The sequence below is a fragment of the Micrasema longulum genome, unplaced genomic scaffold, assembly GCF_059751315.1.
Source record: "Micrasema longulum isolate JH-2025_06_02 unplaced genomic scaffold, ASM5975131v1 h1tg002983l, whole genome shotgun sequence".
In the NCBI taxonomy this organism is placed as follows: Eukaryota; Metazoa; Arthropoda; class Insecta; order Trichoptera; family Brachycentridae; genus Micrasema; species Micrasema longulum.
The window spans coordinates 89,608-112,391 of NW_028280095.1; the positions used below are offsets into that span (position 1 = coordinate 89,608).

Genomic DNA, 22,784 nt, shown 5'->3' on the forward strand with positions numbered 1-22,784 from the left:
TAAAAAATGACAACGTGTTTTGCCATCTTTCAACAGATACATATGATGTACCTAATATAATGTACGAGTACCTTATTTGATTTTACCCATAAATCATTTGCATTCCTCTATTTCTAAGCATTTGATTCTCCAAAAGGATTATTAACTAACAAATTACAACAGGGATGGAAAATACCTTAAATAAGGGAATATGGAAGTCTAGGCATGTCATTGGCTGGTTTAGCTCTTGACTTTCAGCAAAAGGTTTCCGCTCTTAACTTCACAAACATTAAAATATGAAAGAGTTGAAGGAATATAGATGTTTAAATATGGGCAGAATGGTGAATGTTACAAAGTGTGTAAAGTGGCCACTTAAACCAGACAATGACAGGTCATAAGCCCTGTAAATGCCTAGACTTCCATATTCCCTTATTTAAGGTATTCTCCATCCCTGTTGTAATTTGTTAATCTTAATGACTCCCTAGGGGATGAAATCCAGTATTTTGTCTACGAACATATGGACAAACTCGAATATTGTGATTATTAACTACTTTAATATAGTCACTGCTTTTATACTATTTTTGAGATTATTCAATCGGACATTTATTTATTTGAAAGTTATTGGTATTATCCCTTTCGAGTTGATTAACAGTAGCATCACCCTTTTGCTAATAATAACCGCGCACTTGCTCGCGCGCAGTAAACGGGAGCATTAACACTCGGTAACTCGATGGAAGTTCAACTAGTTTTTTTGCATCATTTGACTGCAGCAAGAGTCACGATATTCCTGGCTTTGGCGGTGTTACCTCGCTCGCCTTGCCCTTGTGCGGACGCTGCCGAGCGCTAACCGATAAACACTCGCATTCTCCTCGCCTCGCGGGAAACGAGAGGAATAAAAAGTCGTCTTTACGTAATAATCAAGATTCTATAATAGTCGTAACTTCGAACAGAGATAAATCAGTACCGGTTACCTCACGAGTAACGTCGGAACATGCAGCTTGTGCAAAATCGTCATTTCAACCAAACGGCCAATCTTTTTGTTTTTTCATATTTGTATTGAACTACAAAGTAAATGGTTTGTTATTGTGTAGCAGTGTCATGAAAATGAGAGAATAAATAAATAATTGAACCGTATGAATGATTTTGTACCGCTGAAAACGATTTCCAAAAGGATACGTTAAAAATCAAGTAACTGCAAAAACATGTAATGCTTTTGATAAAGTTATCAATAAAATGCTCCTACGTATAGTTTAACTTTATTTAATTTGACCGCCGAGCACTTACGCTTAAGTAGGCATTTTCAGGACAGTCCCGATGGAGTTTTATCAAAAAATATCTACACGAAACAAAAAAAAATATTTAAACACGGTTTTTAATTAATCACAAATAAATTTAATTTAAAAATCAGCATGCTCGTATACATAAAAATCTGCACATTTTTTGCGAAGATTGAAAGGTTCTGTAAGATATCAATCTTCCAAACTTACTCTCTTGACGTTATTAATTTTACAACTTTATAAATAATGTTAGTACGAAAGTAATACAAAAAAATTCGCAAAAATTCCTAGTAATATAATATATAATATTATTTCGTTTATTTTCATTGTGTGCCACGGCCTTTCGATGGTAATAATAAACATAAACCACAACCAACAATAAATATTATGAAAAACGTCTGACTTTAACGAGTGTTGCCAAATGCAAATACAGAAAATGAGGACGAAACTTTTCTTTATCTTAGCGTGCCTTTACAAAACCTTTTACCATTCGGAAATGTCTGACGTAATTTAGGTCTCATGATATTTGTGGTTCTCAAGGCTTGCTTTGTGGTTATTTTTAAACACCTTTAACTAAACTTACAGTTTATACATTACGATCGGAACTTGAAAATAATGACATTACTACCATAAAAATAATTTTGCCATTTTCTTAATAATGTCCATGTGGTGAAATCTTGACGTCCACTTGATAGAGGAAATTTTACTGATAAATATATAATTATTATCTCGTAAAATTATTTTTGCACATGGGAGTAATAAACCAAATTAAGTTGCAGCGCGAAATGTTGGATAATTATTTTCCCATAAAATCAGTGAAATTATGGAAAAAAGGGTTTTATTACTGTAAACCAGTGTTTATCAATAAACCTTTTGAATACGTGACCCTTTTACGAGTAAAATGATTCTGACGAACCCCCAGAACGCTTATTTTATTAAACTACTCGTACACCAGTGATTTTAACGACGACGTATTTTTTTTTCTTCTTCTATTAATGCTATTTTATCATTAATCGAGAAATCAGGTGCAAGTAAGTTAAAAATAGGTGTTAATTCTACTTTACAATACATCTCATAAATCTTGATTGACTTCTTCTAAGTTAGTATCTGTTCATTTATTGACCAACCATTATTTATACATAATTATCATGACCTAACGCGAAAATAATTGAGTTAATTAAATTTAACCTTACTTAGAAACATGGTCTGAAGATTACTTATTCGATTGTTTACTCTTTCTCACAATTAAGTGTTTATTAGCTTGTCACTCGTAGCATTTTATTTAGTAGTCATTAGCTATGACTCATTTTTAGTTTATCGCTCTTAACGTTTATTAATGAGGAAGTTCAGTGGTACGGGAAATAGAATATAAAATATGTTTTCTCACACGTGGGAAAAATTAGAACATTTAATTCTCTTGCGAAGTTTCTCTAAAATGTATGAAAAATAAATAAAAATGGACTACTTTAAATGACGTCACAAGTTCTTCTGAACCAACCAATTATAGAGTTTTATGATAGATTTATGGTTTCCTGGAAGCCTACTCACCAATCAGAACAACTCACCGAAGATAATTAGTGATGTCGCGCGCGGAGTAATTAAAAAATACACAATTTAAAAAAATCATTGCGATGATAATACGATACATGAAAATAAAAATAATAATTGCTTGGCTTAGTTAGATAGTCTATTGACAAATAAAAAAAAAACAAATTGCAACATCAAAACCAGCATTATCTATGGATAGAACCTAAAAAAAACCGACTAGTCATATTTCGTTCAGAAGCGCAACCAGTTTGAAATATAAATAATTAACTCAAAAACGTAGTTCAATGAAAAGTATTTTTATGCGTTCTTTTACGACAGTATTTTACCCACATCAATAAAGATTTAATCTCTAACTTCATTAAAATCAACAGATACATACCCTAATCAGTGCATGTAAGGGTTGCTTAATAAAATGCATGGCGTGTTAGTTTTATATATTTGTGCAGAAACTATGGTGAATACACCTCGAAACTGGAAGACATAGAAAAGTCGGCAAGTGGTTATTTAAATTTATTTTTGTATTATTTGATTACGAAAGTAGTCACCAATTTTTAAAAACGAAAGGAAAAATAACTCAATCTGTCATGTATTATTATGATTTTTACTGTTATGCTTTAATACCCATTCAATTGAATTGATAATTAATAATAATATGTTCATATATTTATAGATCATATCAAAGAGTAATTATGTTTGTTTAAAATAACTATTAACTAAAAAAATACTTACTATTATTTAGAGTATATACCGATAAATATTAATTCAATTCTAGGGAGTATTTATAACACAGGAGCATTTTAACAATTATATAGTGTCATCAGGACCCGTATTACAATATAAAGGTAATATAGTTATCTTCAGTTGTCGTCTATAAAGTAAAATCGAAATTTCTAAACGAAACTATGTATATTTGCATGAAGATTCAAAGTATCATCGTTGGTAATATGTAATTTAACATGTTTAAATAATTAAATGATTATTATTAGAGAAATATCTGTTCATATGATCTATTCATAAATATATATTCAATGTATAGTGTTACTTGAACATAAATAATATAATATGAACACGCATAAGAATGTAAATAATATGTTTAACTATTATATTGAGATCTATATGTGCAATTTGAATCGCATTAGTCCTCGTAGACTGATAATATGATTTACATTGTGAGAATCCCCGCGCGTGATACCGATTCACCAAGTAAATAATATTATTTGCACTAAGTCCAAACAACCCGATCTTCAGTTATTAATGATTCATGTCTTGTACGATAAACTATCGCTCGTGACGCGATAACTAGATCTCCAATATTTGCATCTTATTATCACTATCCAATTTATAAATAATGTTATTTTACGCGTCATTAAATGAGAACCTTAAAAGCCGTTTACACGTGGACAATACAATATTGTTCTGTCCCAAGACTCAATTATTGTCCACGTGTAAACAGCAATTTATAGGACAGGACATTGTTCCGAGTTGTTGTCCCGGAGATAGACGGGCAGGCAATCGCTAACTGTGATTATCTCCTCTACCGCGCGCGGCCGCATTGTCCTCGTGGGAACGCGCACGTACAGGACTTTATGACAATAGCGATTTTCTCGATGCGTGCGCATCGCTCCCGGGTATTTTTTCTGCCGTAATGGAGGCAGAAAATATTTTTTTTTATTATTTAGTTCTTTAACAATTTCATTACAAAGTATTTTTCGTGAATTCGCTCGTAATGTCCTGCGCGGTCGAGGCTGTTGACGGAGCTGGGTCTAGACAATATTGTCTTACGTAATGTATTGTCCATGTTTAAACGATACTTTAGTATCAAGGAAAGCTAAATGTCCATTACTTGTCTTTCTTATAAACTATTGACAGAAATATCAACTGAGGCGGAAAACTGTTTGTCTACAAATATTTGAGCGTAGATACTTAAAATATGTATTGTTTTTAAAGCCAACTTCTCTAATCTATTTTATTAAAATAATCATAACCAAAAAAAAAATTTTTTAAATGGAGAAAAAAAAGTATAATAAATTATAAACTAATATTGAAATGTATTTTTGGACATTTTCTAGTAAGTGAAATCTATTTCTTTGAAAAAATCAACAAGACAATTAAGAAAGATGACTATTCAAACATAAAAAAGGAAAATATCACATACTACGAATACCGATAAAAATATATGAAATGCATTAAGACTAATTCATTTTATTTTTAAAATCAATATGGATACTGTGGAAAAATGTTTTCATACATAAATGTAAAAAAGAAATTTTATAAAAATACGTTGCTAGAAAAATGTGACGTGTTTTGGCCTCGGTTGTTGTGACGTCAAGATTTTTGATACTGGTTTAAACAAATTTCAATGGCTAGGAACAAATAAACATGAATCGTGACGTATTAGGGGCGTGGCCAATGAAATGACGATTTTTGTGGGAATTTTTTATGCTACTTATAATTAGCAAAAATTTTTTTTTACTCGACAGTATTTCAAAGACTTTTATTACTTTAAAAATGTTTTAAAAAGGGATATTTTCCTATTGCGAGTATTGAAGTGAGTAAAATGTCAACTTTACCATGAGAATCTTAGATACGTGGGACTTAATACCAGTGTGACTTTGTATCCATCCATCAAACGTCAAAATAACGTCTTTTTGTATTGTATTTTTTAATTAAAACAAAATTATTACTATACATAATTAATAAAACTAATATTGATCAAATAAATATTTTATATTCATATCCATTCCATTCAGTCCTCTCCTGTCTAACTTCGAAAATAGTGATATCAAATTACCACCCGTGTAAGTTAAAAAACGACTTGATTTATTGGGTCCACGTGTAGTATTTAGTGAACATGATAAAAATAAAAAAGGAATCAATTCATTTGTTACGTAAACCTTGACGAAGAAGCTTGTTAGCTTTGAAACCGGTCGGTGGAAAATAAAAAATAGTGGTTAAAAACAAAGTTGTTTTATTTATTTATTTTTTTATATTTTATTTTATATTCATTTTACAGTATTACTGTTAACTACTCGTATCTAACCAATTTAGCATTGTTGGGTTGAATAAGCTAGCCATTAGTGATTTCACGATCATCTTGTTCTTTTCTGCTCAGTTTCTAGTGCCATTTCTTAGAATATAGATTATTCGAAGAACCATTCGTTTTTGTTCAGCCAAAATATTTCTTCATCACTTTTATATTCAGCGGTCGGTACATTAAACAAAAACAATTTTTTATTGAAACCATTGCAAATAACTTCGCCGAAAGTGGACCATCTAAAATGGTGTAAAACTAGATCAATTTAACGGGTTTTTACCGTTGTTGATTTTTGTGATCAAAAAGCTTTTGACGGCTTTTATTCAAATCTTTTTACCGGGTTTCTGTGAATACTGTGAACAAAATACACAGCGAATTAAATGCAACTACTACAGTTTCTTTTCTGTTTTTATAACATTTCGTATTACTGTTATTAAACAATTTGTGAAAATAACAATTTTTTTTTTATGTACGTAAAAACACATTTAAAATGTCTAAGATCATAAGAGAATCAACTGTTTTGTTCCCGGTTTTTTTATTGACATTGCGATGCATATATTATTTATATAATTATTTTCAAAAACGGTACTATTGCGTAGATCGATTTTATCAAAATATTTGTAAAACAATCAACTAATTTAAATTGTGTAAAAATACTAAATTAAGTTTTAGATGGCGACCGGTTTCAAAATGTCGATGTTACTTAGTAAAGGCTTATAAATTTAGTTGTTTTACATTAAACTTCATACAGTTATTAAGTGTAGTTAGTACTTCAAACATTTAAATTATAATAAATATCGCTAGTTATTTCTTCTTTTTTATAATGATGCATTGGTATTGTATTTTTCAAGCTAGTGTTTGTTGTGGTCAATTATAATATAGACAAAAAACGTAATTTTAGTTTCACGATGAAATTACAAGTTCTTTTGAAGATTTCAAAATTTCAATGAACAATATGAAGTCAAGAATCACGGATTTATTTTGTGTACTGAAGTACACAATATAATATAATAATAATAAAATTATGTATTATGTAGCAAAAACCTATTTTTGTTGCCAGTTTGCCTGGTACCTTATTTCAAAGGAACCAACAAAAATACATTTTATGACATTTTTTTATTCCGCACTGGATTTATACTTAAATTTTATCAAAAAATCAGTTTTTTATACCTACAGTTATATTATTTGATCTGTCGTATTGTCATCTTTACTTGATTTCCCGTCGTGAGACGTTTATGTCAAGAACATAATTTGGAAATATATTATAAGCCAAGAGCTTAAAAACCGGAAGCTTGTAAATTGCATAAATGCATCCACTTCCTGTGACGGAAGTGCAGTTTCCTTACTGTCCCACGTATAATAGAATCTCTATAATATTAAACGTACATATTTAAGCTATATAAAAACCATGTAAACTTATGTAGTTTATTTTTATTTATTGCTTCGTTTACCCGAAAGACGAATGTCTCAACAGAAACCAACGCTTTCAAGTCATTGGCCAGTTTAAATGATCACCTCCCGTGTAACAACTATTTTTATATTTATCTTAAAACACTAAAATCAATTAGCGTATTCGTTTTAGACATTGCAGTCAAGTGGCTATCAAATGGTTTTATTTTACTTAAATTTAAAACAAAAAATACACAGTTTATATTTTAAAAATAATAAAAAGTTTTTGGTGTATTTTATTTAAGTAATATTTTTATCGTATTCAAACCCTCAAGTCTTATTATGTCAATGACGAAGTTCAGTGGTTTTTCTACATTTTTTTATTTGTTAATAGACTATTAAACCAAGGCAAAATTTTAAAAAATTAACTTGTGTCGTATTTTAAGTTTTGTAATTATGAAATTACTCCGCTTGTAACGTTACAAGTTATCTTTGGTGAGTTCTGCTGATTAATAAATTGGCTTTCCGTTAACTGGAAATCTATCACAACACTATCATTTGCTTTATTCACAAGAGCTTGTGACGTCGTCTAAAGTAGTTTGTTTTTATTAAAATCATTTTTATTATTTTTTCATACATTTTCAGTTTCAGTTTAATGCTCAAATTTTTACCGCGCGTAAAAATTTTTTATATCCAATTTCATGGTGCACTGAACTTCCTTATTAATATGTTTTTTAATAAACGATATAGGAAATAGCTTACTTTAACGATTAATCAATGTTTCCGTTGGAGGTTTTAGTACAATAGTATTAATAATGCAAACAAAATATCCAGAGGTTATTTATTTAACCTTAACCTTTTGCATGAGCCTTAATCATAAAAAAACTGATTATTTGAATTTATACTATAATAAACTTCTAAGTATTCCTTATACGAATTTTTCTTAATAACATAACCTGCAAGTATAATTATTAATTGCTTATTATTATTTTGTGATAGTAATTAAGTGTATATTATTGATTTATCTTGCACTATTATTTTTTTTTCATTTGTATATCTCCCATCTCCGTACAAGACAAAGGTCATATGAAGTTAGAACATGTATAGATATATTTGCGTTATGTTGTTAATGTAGAAAAAATAATAATTTAATTTAGTTGCAACTGTGTTTCCAATTGAAATTATATTTATGATAAGTTATGGTATTAAATATGATGAAATTAAATGAGTTCATATAAATGTACGGGTTTTGTATGGATTATATAATTTGGCCGAATCAATTTTGATTTTCTCCGTTGGAAAAAAATGGTATTTTTGTCTTATACTCGTAATTTTATTTAGTATTAAAATTTTATTCTCTCGTACAACTTAAAATGAAAAATGTACTCGTATAACTTAAAATGTTCTCGTTACAGGAGATCCCAGTGAGGACACATTCATTATTGTACCTGTATGGTTTAACAAAGAAAATTAATGAACAAAGGATTTGAGATGATTATTTATAAAAATAATTTCCGTATTTCACATTTATTTGTGTAAAACATTATTTTTGTTTAAAATATTTAAGCGGTCTGCCGATAAGCGTAACCAATACAATATTTATAACATCATTTGTTTCATAATGAGTCTTCTGTAAGAATGACCACGTGTTCATATTATGCAACTGTTGATAATGTCATTTTCTTGCACAAAAGTGAAACTTAATGGGTGTTGTCTTTAGAGAGCTCTTTTATTTTGATTCCTTTCATCTGTCATTCAAAAACATGCAAAATAAAACTGAATATTTTTCAAATGTTTTATATATTAGTGTCATTAATATGTATGGCATTTAGTTTCATACTTGAGGTCTTATGCCGTTTTCTGCACGTAATGTAATGCATATTGTTTGTGAAAATGAAATAATTGATTAATAAAATGACTGAAACCGTTCATAAAGAATAAGTGTGTAAAGTATGCCCTTAAAGTTTTACTTTCAGAAATTTGGTTTTGTGCTTTCATAAAGTAAACCTTTTATATAAGTGGTATGGCGTATTTTAACGCATTATCTACTATATTGAGGTTTTATTTTTAATTAAGTAGAAATTAATGTTGATATTGATATTTTTAGGATACTTTAAATAATAAAATTATAAGAGGACTATTATTGAATTCAAAAAATCAAATAGTCTATTATGTTACTTAGGTAAAATTGTAATAACTAGTAGCCATAAATATTGCAATAAGTATATACAATTGAAGGTTTTATCTTACAAAATCTGCACAACGGAAATTGGAATCTTTTCTCATTAACTGCAAAAAAACATTCTGTATTAAAAATTAACAAGACTTTTGGATTGTTTTGAACACAATATTATAAAAAACTGTTTTAAAAAAATTACTTGTTCATGTTGTGTTCTCATATAATCATCATCGTTTCCTTTCCGCACCTTATGGTGCATTGGGCACTGCATTGATGCACCAATCTCAATGTATCTTGATAATTTTTGTTACATAAGGGTAAGATGATCAGTCTTATGCTTCAGGCAGCAGCCCAGGGACTATGAAATATTCTAGTTTAAAAACATATTTTGAAATAAATATTTCATGTCAACTTTATCGGGAATCAAACCCGAGACCACTTGCATGGTAAGCAAACGCGCTGAACACTACATCTCGAGGCCGATTATAATTGATAACCGACTATAATGACTCACATATAATTGATGAACAGTATCTTATCATATTCTGATTATTACACCAATGTCTTATTTTTAACATTTTCTAAGATAGCGAGACAGAGGAACAAACAAACACATATAAACGAATGAACTATAAATAATATATATATATATATATATATAAAATATCACTACAGGCCATAAGGCCAAATTACAGTGGTGAGTTACATTACACAACACGCAGACTTGAGAAAAATCACATTTAATTTTTGTGTTCTTACCGGGAATCGAACCCGAAACCTTGACCACTACACCACGCCAATATTGAACCGGGTTGTGGTTCCGTGGCTAGTGTCGCGGACTTACGGATCAGAGGTCTGAGGTTCTAACAATCTAACACAACTTGATTCCCATTTCCCAATACGGAGTTATTTACAACTCGTTGAAAATGGCTTCTAAAATCGAAATATTTTGGTAAATCATATGAACGCAAATAAATTAATATTAGTGGGTACATATTTATATTTGAAAAAATCAGACGCTGAAGTTAATCCGTTGTTGTTTTAATAAGGTAAATAAGACGCAATTGAAAGAGTGTTTCTAGAGAGTAATTGCATATTTTTTACGAAATAATAACTTTTTTATGTCTGTGTGCGTGGGATGCGGGCGGGATGCGGGCGGGTTGCGTCTTGCCCTAGCGTCTTAGTCTCCGGAACAATTTTCTTATTAATGCTAATTTTTCCAGTCCATATTATTATTTAAGTGCTTAGTAGGTACCGCTACAGTGTGTTCGGACCCAACCATTGAATATCACTTCTAGAAACTTCTCGAATGCGAAATTTTACGTTATAAGGTATTTTATAATTTTGACAATTTAGGTTTTTATACCTTTTTTGTAGTGTGTATGTATGTGTGTTTATAGATAGATGTGTACGTTAAAATAGAAATATGTATTCCTTTCTCAAAACTGTTGCTAAAAAAATCTGCAATCATATGTCTTGTTTTTTTGGATGCTTACACATTTTCCTTGGACAATGTTTGTTCTAATATTCAAATAAATTAATACAAATATAATTTATTATCTTTTCTCGTTCTTGAAAAATTTGCACTGACGACATTTTTTACTACCGTCGGCGATATTTTCTCTATATTAATATAGTCTGCCTCGTGATTTAGTGGTTAATGCGTTTGCCTACAACCGTTAGCTTCGGATAAGAGAAGGATCATTACCTACGTAAGAAGGTGTGCTATTTCAATGGGCGGGGGAACAATCACATGAGTCAACTTTTCTCTTTTTAATTTTTTATTTGCTCGTCTTGTAGCATGCAACTATGTTTACACGTGTTCCAAAACACGTAATCAAATAACGTTATAAGAATAATTATCAATGTACTTTATCACACAAAATAAATTTACTTGTTATCGGCCACAAAAAAGTTTTCTCGAAGAAGAACCTTTTTTAACTTTATGCCTTAAACGAAGTCATATTAAAGAGTTATCACCTCACTATGTATTCCTGATCATTAACAATAATACCATTCCTATAATTATTGAGAAAAAAAAATATTTTTTAAATGTTAGATTTGATTCCAGCAACGTTTGAGACGCTAAAAACTGTCTCCTTAAAAGTAAGGCATTTTGACTTATGTGATTGCTCCCATACACATAGATATGATCTTAGAAATGTATACGATATACGAACATTTATCGTTATTTCATATTTATTCAAATTGTATAAAGTAAATCAAAAGAACATTACTTAAATAAATTTGATTATTTATTTTTTTAATTTTTTGTACTCCCTGGTACCTTAATGTTTAGAAATGATGTATGGAATTGGAAAAACAAGGATGAAAGTAGGCTGAATGATGTCGAAATACGATCGCTTAAGTGAATGTGTGGCAAACGTATCACGAAAAAACAGGTGCACGAAAGAGTACTGCGTTGGCTTGGGCATTGAGACTCAGAAAACAAGGAGGATAAGACATGACCAAATCCAACAAATGCTTAAAGATGGATTTTTCGAAATTCGGAGTAATCGGCTGATGTATCATATTAAACGGTGCCCGCATCTAAATATTTTCTGCCTACCCCTACGGGGAAACAGTGTCATGGTTTATTAGTTTTTTAAATATTTTATTTTGTTAAAATTATTTCAGGCACGTGGCGCAGTTAGTTGGACGGCTAACTGTTAAACTTGCGTCGCGGGGTCGATTCCCACCAATTTCAAGAAGGAAATCCAAGAAAGATTTTTTTCAATCGGTCCGGTGTTGTGGTGTAATTTTCATAACTTCCTTTCAAATCATCTCTTTCCCACCTGCTGAAAAGCCTCTAAAATAGAGGCATAACGGGTTATTTCTTAATAATAATAATAAAAGTGTTTTGGATTTTCGATATAAAAAAAAACTTCTTCATTAGCTGAGAACATGAAGGTAATTCGTAATTCTAAGGTTTTTTTTTTGCTTAGGTATTATTAAGTTTTTATAACATCAATGTGTAGTTTTTTTAAAAAGAGCCTTGCGGTCTCTCAAATTGAGCATAATTCCGCTCATTCACTCTTAAATAAACATATTGTCTATTAAAAGACAACAATAGTTTTAAAGAGAATCATAAAAAAATGACAATAAAAAGTGTGAAATACGATCCACGTCATTGCGGTAAGTGCAACCGGATAATAAATATGATTATTTCTAGAAGTTTTATTTATTTTTTATTGAGAAAAACGACAGAAATTTAAAATTAATATTTGAAGCCCTAACTTTGTGTTTTTCAATGTTAAATAATATAACTGAATATCCAGTTTCTTTAAAATGACAAAAATAATTTGAATTTGCCGACTGATTTCAGAACATGACTGTTCCTTTGTCAACGCTTAAAAATAAACTCGCACTAAATATTTTGAATCTTTCCAAAAAACAACAAACCTAACATACTTTATCTGCTGACTTGTGTTACAGATACGGGTACTACCTTTCTGAATATTGTCAACAGTGATCATCTGATCACAGTTGTAAATTGACAATATTTCAATATATTCCAGTTTTCTTAGTGAAAATTCTAATTGTGGTTCTTTGGAATTTATTACAAAAATAACGTTATTCTATTTATTAAAAACTGATATATGTTACAATGCAGCTAATGAATTGTCGTTGCCCGTTCAAGTGGCGTTTACAGAACCCATGATCCGTCATTGGCTGGTCTAAGTGATCATTCTACACACTGTGTAACATTGACTGTTCTATCTATATATCGTGGGGATACTGGCAAAAAACGTCAACTCGAAAATATGTGGATTTGACTTAATGATGCAGCTTTGTAAAGTTTTTAACGCTCTACAAACTAGCAAAATATACTAAGTCATATTAAATGTCATATATCTGTAGTTTTAAAAATAAATTTAAGGTTAAGTCGTATACCGGGCATGTATTCAGGCTAAAAGCTTTAAATAACTTAAAATTTACTTAATAGAAAATTAAGAAACGGAAAAATTAAAAACATGTTCTTTAATGAGCACTTAACATCTAACTATATTTAAATAAAATGTAAAAGAGTAAAATTGGAAGAAAACTTAAATGCTTTAATTCTCAAAACAGGGATTTGAGTGTTTAAGTTTTTTTCCAGTATTTCTACGATATTTACAATTATATTTCATTAATTCCCCCATCGGCTGATTATTTATGGAGTAAAAAAGTTGAAACCTTTTTTGTTGTGAGGAAAAAATTGAAGAAAAATGGACCTCAAAACATAGACAGGATGGTTAATGCCTTGGAAATGCCAAGACTTCCATATTTTCATCATCAACTTACAAGTAAAAATTTCTGTTCCTCTCATATTTAATGAATGTATACTTAATATATTGGTATCTGGCCCTGTATGATTTAAAACAGGTATAGACACGTGTATTAATTTTACAGATCTGGTTCAGTGTTTTTTTTCTCAGTTTCTTTGTTTATGTTACCTACGTAGGTACTTGCTGGTAAACAAAATATTTAATCAACAATCAACTAATGGAATGTGTGTATCGGTTTTTCTAGCAACACGCAATTATTGAATTATTCAACTCGACCTAAATTATTTTTCATTAATTAAATTGAACTTTGTTCATTCCGTAACTTAAAGAAGTAAAACTTGTATATTTCAAATAAAAAAAAATCTAATATTACTTACTGTCTTATTGTACTGTATTATGAATGTATTCCTATGCACCCATTAATCAAAATTTATTCGCGATAAACATATAGTTTTTGTCGTTTTCTTCGTAAATATCAGATGTTGTTTATCAGGTAAAAGAAACAAATAGTTTTTTAAACAAGTTTGTTTTTATTGTGTTTAAAGTAATAAAAATACTCATTATTTTTTTTAACGAATGAGAAATGATAGAAGAATGATGAAAAAATCTGACAAATTTAATGTCCTTCGCGACATAGCGAATTCTGTCGGTCTAACCTTTAGCCACTTTTTCCAACAAATCTCGCGTTATTTCAAAAATAGTACGCGTCATATTAGCATCAAATGCTTCAAGAGTTATTGGTTTGTTTCCATGGACCATAGACTTAACGTAGCCTCATTGGAAATAATTCAATAGCGTCAAATCACTGGATCGTGCAGGCCAGTAAACAGGAGTTTTTCTACAAATAGTACTGTCGCCAAACCTGGTTTCACGAAAAGCCCTGTACGTTTGGCGAATTGAATGCCGATTTAAATAAGTAGGTTAATTTTCACAATTTGCCAGCATTGTTCGAGTATAAGGCGTTCTATTATCAATTTCAGTATTGTTACAAATCACAAATGTAAAAAAACTGTCATTCGTTTGAAAAAGACATTATTACCAATTGGAAAATCTATGACGACAAAAAAAATACCCGTAATTATTCTTCGTGATGGGGGTTGCGTTGTAAATATGTTTAAAAACATTATGAGACCTTCTAAATATCTTAATTTGTAATGACGATATAAAAAATATATTTGTTAATTTTCAATGTTATATCTTCGCAATATCTCTTCCAATTTCGGGTTGTAAAGCGTTAATTACAACTATAAATATTAAACTGTGTTTACTTGTGAAGTACTTGTGTAAACAGGCTTGGTAGGAAAATTTGTTTATAGCACGGTATTTACAAAAAATCTTTTTGTGGTCCCCAAAATATATTTTATGTTATTTTTGTTTAAAACTATTTATGGGTTTATTGAAATCTTTCCAAAAATGCACTTTTCGTATAATGAAAGATAATAGAGACGGGTATTCTTTTAGGTCATAATGTTATTCATTGTTTAAAAACATTGACTTTTTTTCCCCATTTTTTTATCTGCGTACAAGTATGTAAAATATACTTTATTTTTGGAAACTCAAATGCGGATATTTTACATCAAAAGGCAATATGTACACGTTCTAAAAAGATAAATTTCCATGTATGTAATACATTGCAATATATTATTTTTGAGCTATGTTAACCAGACAACTGTAGGAATAAGCTTAGCCTGGACTTGTATATTTTTTTTTCAAGACAACCGTTTCTGTTTAAGTATCTATCTTGATAAAACGCCTCGAATATTATATCTTGTGTCTATGTTGTTAAAGGTTTGAACTGATTTGATTTAACTACGAATGGTAGTGATTCGTGTATTGGTTGATGGGTATCAAATAACATATAACTGTTTGGCATAACAAGTTGATCGTCTAGAACTGCGGGGAATCCGCGTCCCTTTGCCCCCAAATGTACAGTTGCACACAAGTTGATCTGGTGTTTTGACGATTTCCCAACAACCGCAGCCGGCCATTTACCGTTTGGCACCAGGATTATCTAACAGGTTTATGTACAGGCCAGGCAGACTATAGCGTTAACCCGATAGTCAATATTGAGAAATAACAGGTTATGCCCAACTTGGTGATTCCGATTATGTAGCACCGTCCGGCGAGATAGTTTAGTACACCGCTATCTGCATTTGCATAATATAGTACGGATTCTCGTTTTGAAGGGCAACGTGTATTTTTTACATCTACCAATTGAACTTAGTTATGCAGAAAGAAGCCAGTCCACAATTTTGAAAAAAAAAATATATTTGTGTTATCGTGTGAGCAGTCAGGTCAATTCTGGATTCTGCTTAAACTAGCCAAGTCGCTTTCATACAAAAACTGTAATAATCACCTTCTGAAAATAGTGTTGATCACAAAAACGGCATTTCTCAAATTGCAGAAAACAACTACAGCACTCGAAAAATCTCACGTTATAGATGCTGATGGGAAGATTAATGCCTCCTGAAATTTGGCTCTCTTAAATAAATTTAAGTGGATAAATACATAAGTATTTCAATTTTATATATTCATTGATTTAAAAATACCCATAATAAAAAAAAAATGTTTTCATACAAAATGTCACCTAATACATTCAAAGTTTGAATGAGGTATTATTCGATATTAGATTGGGATGTTTTCTGAAAAATGCATAATCTAGATTGTGTGGTTAACATTTATGCTTTAAAAAATCACCAAAACTCCTTTAACACTGTTAATTAATTGACTTTTTACAATTGTACCCTATTATAAATATATGTTCAATACATAATGACAGAACAGACATCAGAGTTTTACTAGGGCTGGCTGTTTTCAGCAAAGTGCGCATTTTAGGTTGTGTGGACAGCCAGACTTGAAAAATAATTCAAACTGGTCAAATGCGCAGTCAAATTCTTGTTTGTATTACTAAAAACGAATGTTTGTATTATTTATCATTTGTCGACGTAAAAAACGTTTCAACTGTTGTTTCCCTTTTCTATGGCTGGCTACTTTCTGCACAACTACGTTCAATTGTAGAAAACCGTAGCTAGAAGGACACATTCCAATGTTGAGTTTTAAATTAATAATAAGTCCAATGTTTCGAAATGACTAAACTTCGAGGCGGCAAAAAGTAATCAGACACACCTTTATACGCAGATATTTTGTTTACCGGTCGCAAATACGTGCTTGTTCGGAACAATGCACCATTAGATCATTTTAGCATAACAAAAACAAGTTTTCTTTTTTGTTTGTTTATGAGGTGCTATTTCGCGGAAATTGATTTGAATTATCGTGTGATGTTTTGGCGCTAACATTAATAAAAAAATATTCAAATTATTTGTTAACTTTTTCAAATGCTTAGAAGGCATATCTTGATGTGACTTAAGCTATTTGCATCTAAAAAAAATGTAAAAATACGTTTTTATTAATGAACAAAGGCACGTTATAAAAACATTTTTTTCAAAGTTTTATTTTCGGAAATTTGTTTTGTGCTTTTATGAGTCAACCTTTAGTATGGTAGTATGGCATATATTAACGCATTATCTCTTATGTTAAGGTTATATTTATAATAATGTAGACGGGAATGTTCATATTGATATTTTTATGGATACTCCAAATAATAAAATTATAGGAGTACTATTATTGAATTTATAAAATCAAATAGTCCAATTAGTAGATACAATTGAAGGGTTTTTCTTACAAAACTGCATAACTGAAATTGGAATTTTTTGTCATTAACTGCAAAAAACATTATGAATAATAAGTAAATTAACAAGACATTTGAATTGTTTTGAACACAATATTATAAAAAAAGTTACTCGTACATGTTGTGTTCACATATAATCATCATCATTATTCCCCTTCTGCACCTAATGGTTCATAGGTCACTGAATTGATACACCAATCGCAGCGTAACTGCATCATTTTTTGTTAAATGAAGGTAAGATGATCAGTCTTGCGCTTAAGATGCTAGTCCAGGGACTATGAAACATTCTAGTGTGCAAACACCTTTTTTAAATAAGTATTTCATGTCAACCATGTCGGGGTTCGAACCTGAGACCTCTTGCATGGTAGATATACGTGCTGACCAGGTCGACAAAAATATATACTTTAGCCAATCTCCCAGAGTCAATCAGTAAAAAATATGTAGTATTTATCTGTAATTTATATTTTTTACTAATTATGAAGTCATAAATCTAGCCTAGTTTATGATATTTTGATAATAAAAGATTAGGGTTGCTGGGTATATCGCATTGTTTCCTGGAATAACGATAGTTTTCTTTAAAAACAAACACCTGCTTGGGCAGCTGGGTCCCATCAGAAAGAGTCTAATTTAATAAATATATTTTTTTAAATTATTATTGTTTATAAAATATGTTATATGTTATAGGAATAATATGTTATAGGAATAATGTCACTTAGACGTTTGTTGGTTGGATACGCAGTTATAACTTTAAGAGAGTCTCCCAAAACTTTGATTATCCTATGTGAGATCCAGTGATATGATCCTCTGAATGCAATTTTAAAAAAAATTACAAAAAATAGCATTTGTTAATGCTAATTATATTTTGTTACGAATCCACAATGCTAACGCTATTCCGTCACTAATCCGAACTGAGTGGCTGAGTCACTACTGTTTATCTTATTGTTTGGCATGTCACCTATTGTTAGTGGGTGGTTTTGTTTTGTTCGTTTGTCAACTTGGGACTATTTAGCGACCGGGGCTATTGATTGACAGGCGACCGATCACCGGTCACCCATTGTACATTGCGACCATCGTCATTGGCCTTGCTAATGTCACTCTCCTGCGTAGAATTAAGATGAATCAATCTAATATACCATTCATAATTGTGACAATTTGATCTAGAAAACTCTATCCATCCGATAAACGATTATATTCGTCATTCGTCCTTTTTATAGCATTCGCCGAACACATAGAGTTAATATGTGCCGTTGACGGAGATTTTAACAGAAACGAACAATCGTTTTGGAAGGAACATCAAATCTAGGCATTTATAGGACTAATGATCTGTTAATTAGTAGTTTATATGATCACTTAACTCACTGTGTAGTAATAAAATCAGCCAATGACAAATATTTCTTTATATTTTAATATATATTTTACATTAGAAAAATAGTGAGCTCCGCACATTGCTTAACTGTTTTAAGCTCTGATTAACTGATATTGTATTTTTAAAAATGGATCTTACTTTTATTGTTCATAAAAATTTACAAAAGTAAGAATCGTAGAAATTTAGGTATTTAAAAATAGGCAGAATGCTGAATGTTGTAATTCGTATAGAGGTCATAAGCCTTGTAAATTTTTAGACTTCCTATTCTTTTCTTTAAATTGTTCTCCATCTTTGGTAAAATACATCGAGGTTAGACTGACATAATGCATTAAGTCAACAGTCTTTATATATTTCAAATATTATTATATATAGTTGCAAATTGTTGATTTTAATTTTTATGCTATGATTAAATGAAAGAATACTCTTTGAAAGCTATAAAAAAAAGATTGTGGGAGAAACAACACGTTGAAATAATAAAAAAGCTTTGAATGCGATTATTTCAGAATTTGTTTAGCTGACTTAATGCATTCTGTCAGTAAAGCCTTGATAAGTCAATGCAAAATAATAAAACATAATTTATCAAAAGTGACATTTATTAACTTTGAATGTTGACCAAATATTTGCAACAAAACACACTAACCCTACAAAACTTGAAGCTAATTTGCTGTCCAATCTCTCATGAATAGTTTGAAACGTAATCTTCTCGTAAACAATGGGTAACATAGGCTATTAATTTAGGCTACACGATACCTTTGGAACAAAACTGTCGCAAGTTTCGCTAGAGTAAACCCGATGTATCACTTAATGTACCGTGAAGGTTACAGTTAATTTACAAAAAACAAATAATGAAAAAAAAACGTTTTATCCGATATTTACGGTCTTGTGAATATTTTAATCGTTTTTTTCGGTCAAATTTAGGTTACATTATTTTAATTTTTATATGTACCTCCTTTGAAATCACTTCAATGCGCAACGTTTAGAAAAACCAATGACGGCCGGAATGCAACCTGTTTATTATTGTGGATAATTTATATAGCGCCATTTTAGTGAAAATCACCCCAAGGGCGCTGAAACTTATATTGATTTTTGTTTTGAATTAAATTTTATTATGTTTATACTCGCTATTTTTCTGCTTTTCAAAACGGTTTCTTAATTTATGATTTTTTTGAAAAATAAAGTATTTTACAAGCATTTCACGAAATATGTTTATGCAATCATAATATATTACATATTCAACAATATTTTGAGTTGTAGACAATGACTGGATTTATTAAGATCATGATATTACAACGGAGATGGAGAAAATTTCAGAGAAGGAAACACCTGTCATCGGCTCGTTTAAGTGACCACTTTACACACTATGTAGCATTCACTATTCTGCCCATGTTTGAAACCCCGTATTTCTTCAATTCTTTTATCTGTTGATTTTTGTGCAGATAAAGAGCTGAAACCTTTATAATGCGGGTGATATTTAACTGACTGAACTTTTTTACCCACATACTTAACTAGGCAATGCCTAATAACATATTAAAATTTTTATACTTCTTGGATTTTTCGGTTTTATTAACAATATTTAAGTTTTGTTTGTTTGTTGACGAAGACTGTATTTCTTATACTGAGGAGTTATTAGGAATAATCTATTGCAACAGAGATGGATAACATTTTAGAGAAGATAGTATGGAAGTCTAGGCATTTACCGGGGTTATGATCTGTCTCTTCTCTTTTTACATGTTGTTATCTCCTTAATATGTTATTTTTAAATATTCATATCGTATCAAATTAATAATACTGACTTTTTAAAAACGAGCTCTTAACTAGCAATAAGCCTTTGTCTTTTAAGGCGTATTTTTGTACTATTATAACATTTATAAGTGACAGATTTACATCCAAATTAAAAATTATTTCATTTTAATTAAACAAAGGTTTCAAATAAATTATCTCTCGATTCGTGATCAAACAAGTTTTCAAATACAAATGCTTAAAAAAACAATAATTTATTTTATGTAAGAGCCATAAAATAAGTTTTAAAATATGCATCGTTATTAAATATCCAATTAATACTATCATAAAATCATCTAAAAATACTTTGAGAAGATTAGTTCGCTGTGGGTAATTGTTTTTTTAATCATTGGGAATGAACACGATAGTTTTATTTCCCGTTTTTTTAAATGTCAGGCATTAGAATAGAACCTCGACTTTTAAATATTATTAATAAATCGTAATAAATTAATTGCTCGCATTGATTACTACAAATTTCTACAAGGATATCTTCTTTTGGTATTGATTTCAATGTAATCTGAGAAATTATTAACAATTCCCGCAAAAAACTTTAAATATAAATTAAAGATTTGAGAGATGTTAATTCGTCGGCTGTGTATGTTAATATTGATCTATTGTATTATACTTTATCACGCTTAATGTTATCATAAAGGTTATTATTATTCATTCCAGAATTTACTTTAAATTTTGCGTTGTTTTCCTCCCCGTCTCGGCTATTTTTAGTAAGTTAGGCATAAATAATAATAATAAAAATGCCGTCATATTTTGAAATAATGTATTCGTTTTGTTTTTCTTATTTCGTTAGTTAGTAAAACAAATTTCTTTTTCTGTTTCTTTAAAAATCGGAAAATGTATTTATTGTTTCATACCGAAGTTTATTAAACCCGAGGATCATTACTTTGGAAAATATTTATTATTGATAAAAACACACCTTAGAATGACTTATTTTTAAAATGTTGGTTTCAATATTTATATTACTACTACTGACTACAAATATTAATTCTTATAATACTAACACGAAACGTTGTTAAATAAAGTTCTTACATATTTACGTAAGTTAGACAAAATATAATATGTAAATAAGAAAAATAATTATTCAGCCAATTAAACAATAATACAAAGTATTTCTTATATTTTCACTATTTAGTTAACTTTCTAGATTTGCATCTGTTTTAAGGTCATTTACAAATACAACGTTATCAAAAATTGTAATTGCATTGTTTTGAAAATAACATAGCATTGTCATAAATCTTGAATTTAAACCTCATTCGAAGTTTTCGTAACAAACATATATTTAAAAAATATTTTGCACAAATGTATCGTCACTTTAGTTCGTTTTTTATACAACAGACCATTTAAATAAAATTGAGTTAAGTGTACAGGAGTTCTGAGAAAGCCTTTATTTATGAAATTCAAATGAAAAATTTATGTATTCAAAAAAATTGTGGGGTTTTTTAAGTTGTGGTCATTATTTATGTTTATTTCGTGAAAATAAACTTTAAAGCTCTCTTTCTGCAGATTTGTGTTTTGGTCTTTTGGATAAAAACGAACTAAAGCGATAGTATTACGACTGTTATGGTCGGAATATTTTTGTGCTATGCGCAAGTGTATTAAAAAGCTGACAAACCTTGCAATTTACGGGGATGAAAAGCGTCTGAAAGCGTGTGTACCGCGAGTGTTGAACTTTTCACTATTGTCACTGACGACAGCGTCGGGCGAAGGTCTGGCGCTGATTAACTTCAACTGCTTTGACCAGCTCCCTTATATAGGCCCGTGGCACCCGGCGCGCCGACAACGCTCCAACCACGAAACGAGAACCTCACGGATGTCAGCGAATTTTCCTGAAGAATAAGAAGTAAGTTTGCTGATTTCAGACCCGGGTGGTGTTCTAATTCCGGTCTCGGTGTGCAGATGATACGAGATGTCTGCATCGCTCTGCAGAGGTTCGATACTTCAATGGCTAACTCGGCGTCTTATTCTGAAAGGGAATGCAGTGTTGGTTAGAAAGCTTTCTTTCCATCGACCCCAGTCCGCTTGGGTCCGTTGCTATCCTGATTTTTCAAACTCGTTTATGCATCCTTTTTTAAAAGGACGCCAATCGCCAAATGGCCGAAGTGAAAAATTATCTGGTCGCCTTAATGTACATATACATACTCGTACCTATACACTGATTTAAGTGGATCGTATTTTTTATTTATTTTGTTTTTAAACCATCGCTGACATTTGACACTGCATCGTGAAATGTTTTAAAAACCTTCTAAGTATGTTGAAATAATA

At 30.4% G+C, this 22,784-nt stretch overlaps 1 protein-coding gene across 1 annotated transcript in view; it reads right to left on the reverse strand.

Annotated features, from left to right (window-relative positions):
• The window catches only part of bnb (bangles and beads), a 29,662-nt gene extending 7,420 nt beyond the window's left edge, over positions 1–22,242 (reverse strand). Inside the window, exon 1 of the mRNA XM_088241591.1 lies at positions 22,135–22,242. The gene's annotated coding sequence lies outside the window, so the exon portion shown is untranslated. The remainder of the gene's footprint in view (positions 1–22,134) is intronic.
• Positions 22,243–22,784: the final 542 nt, after the last annotated feature.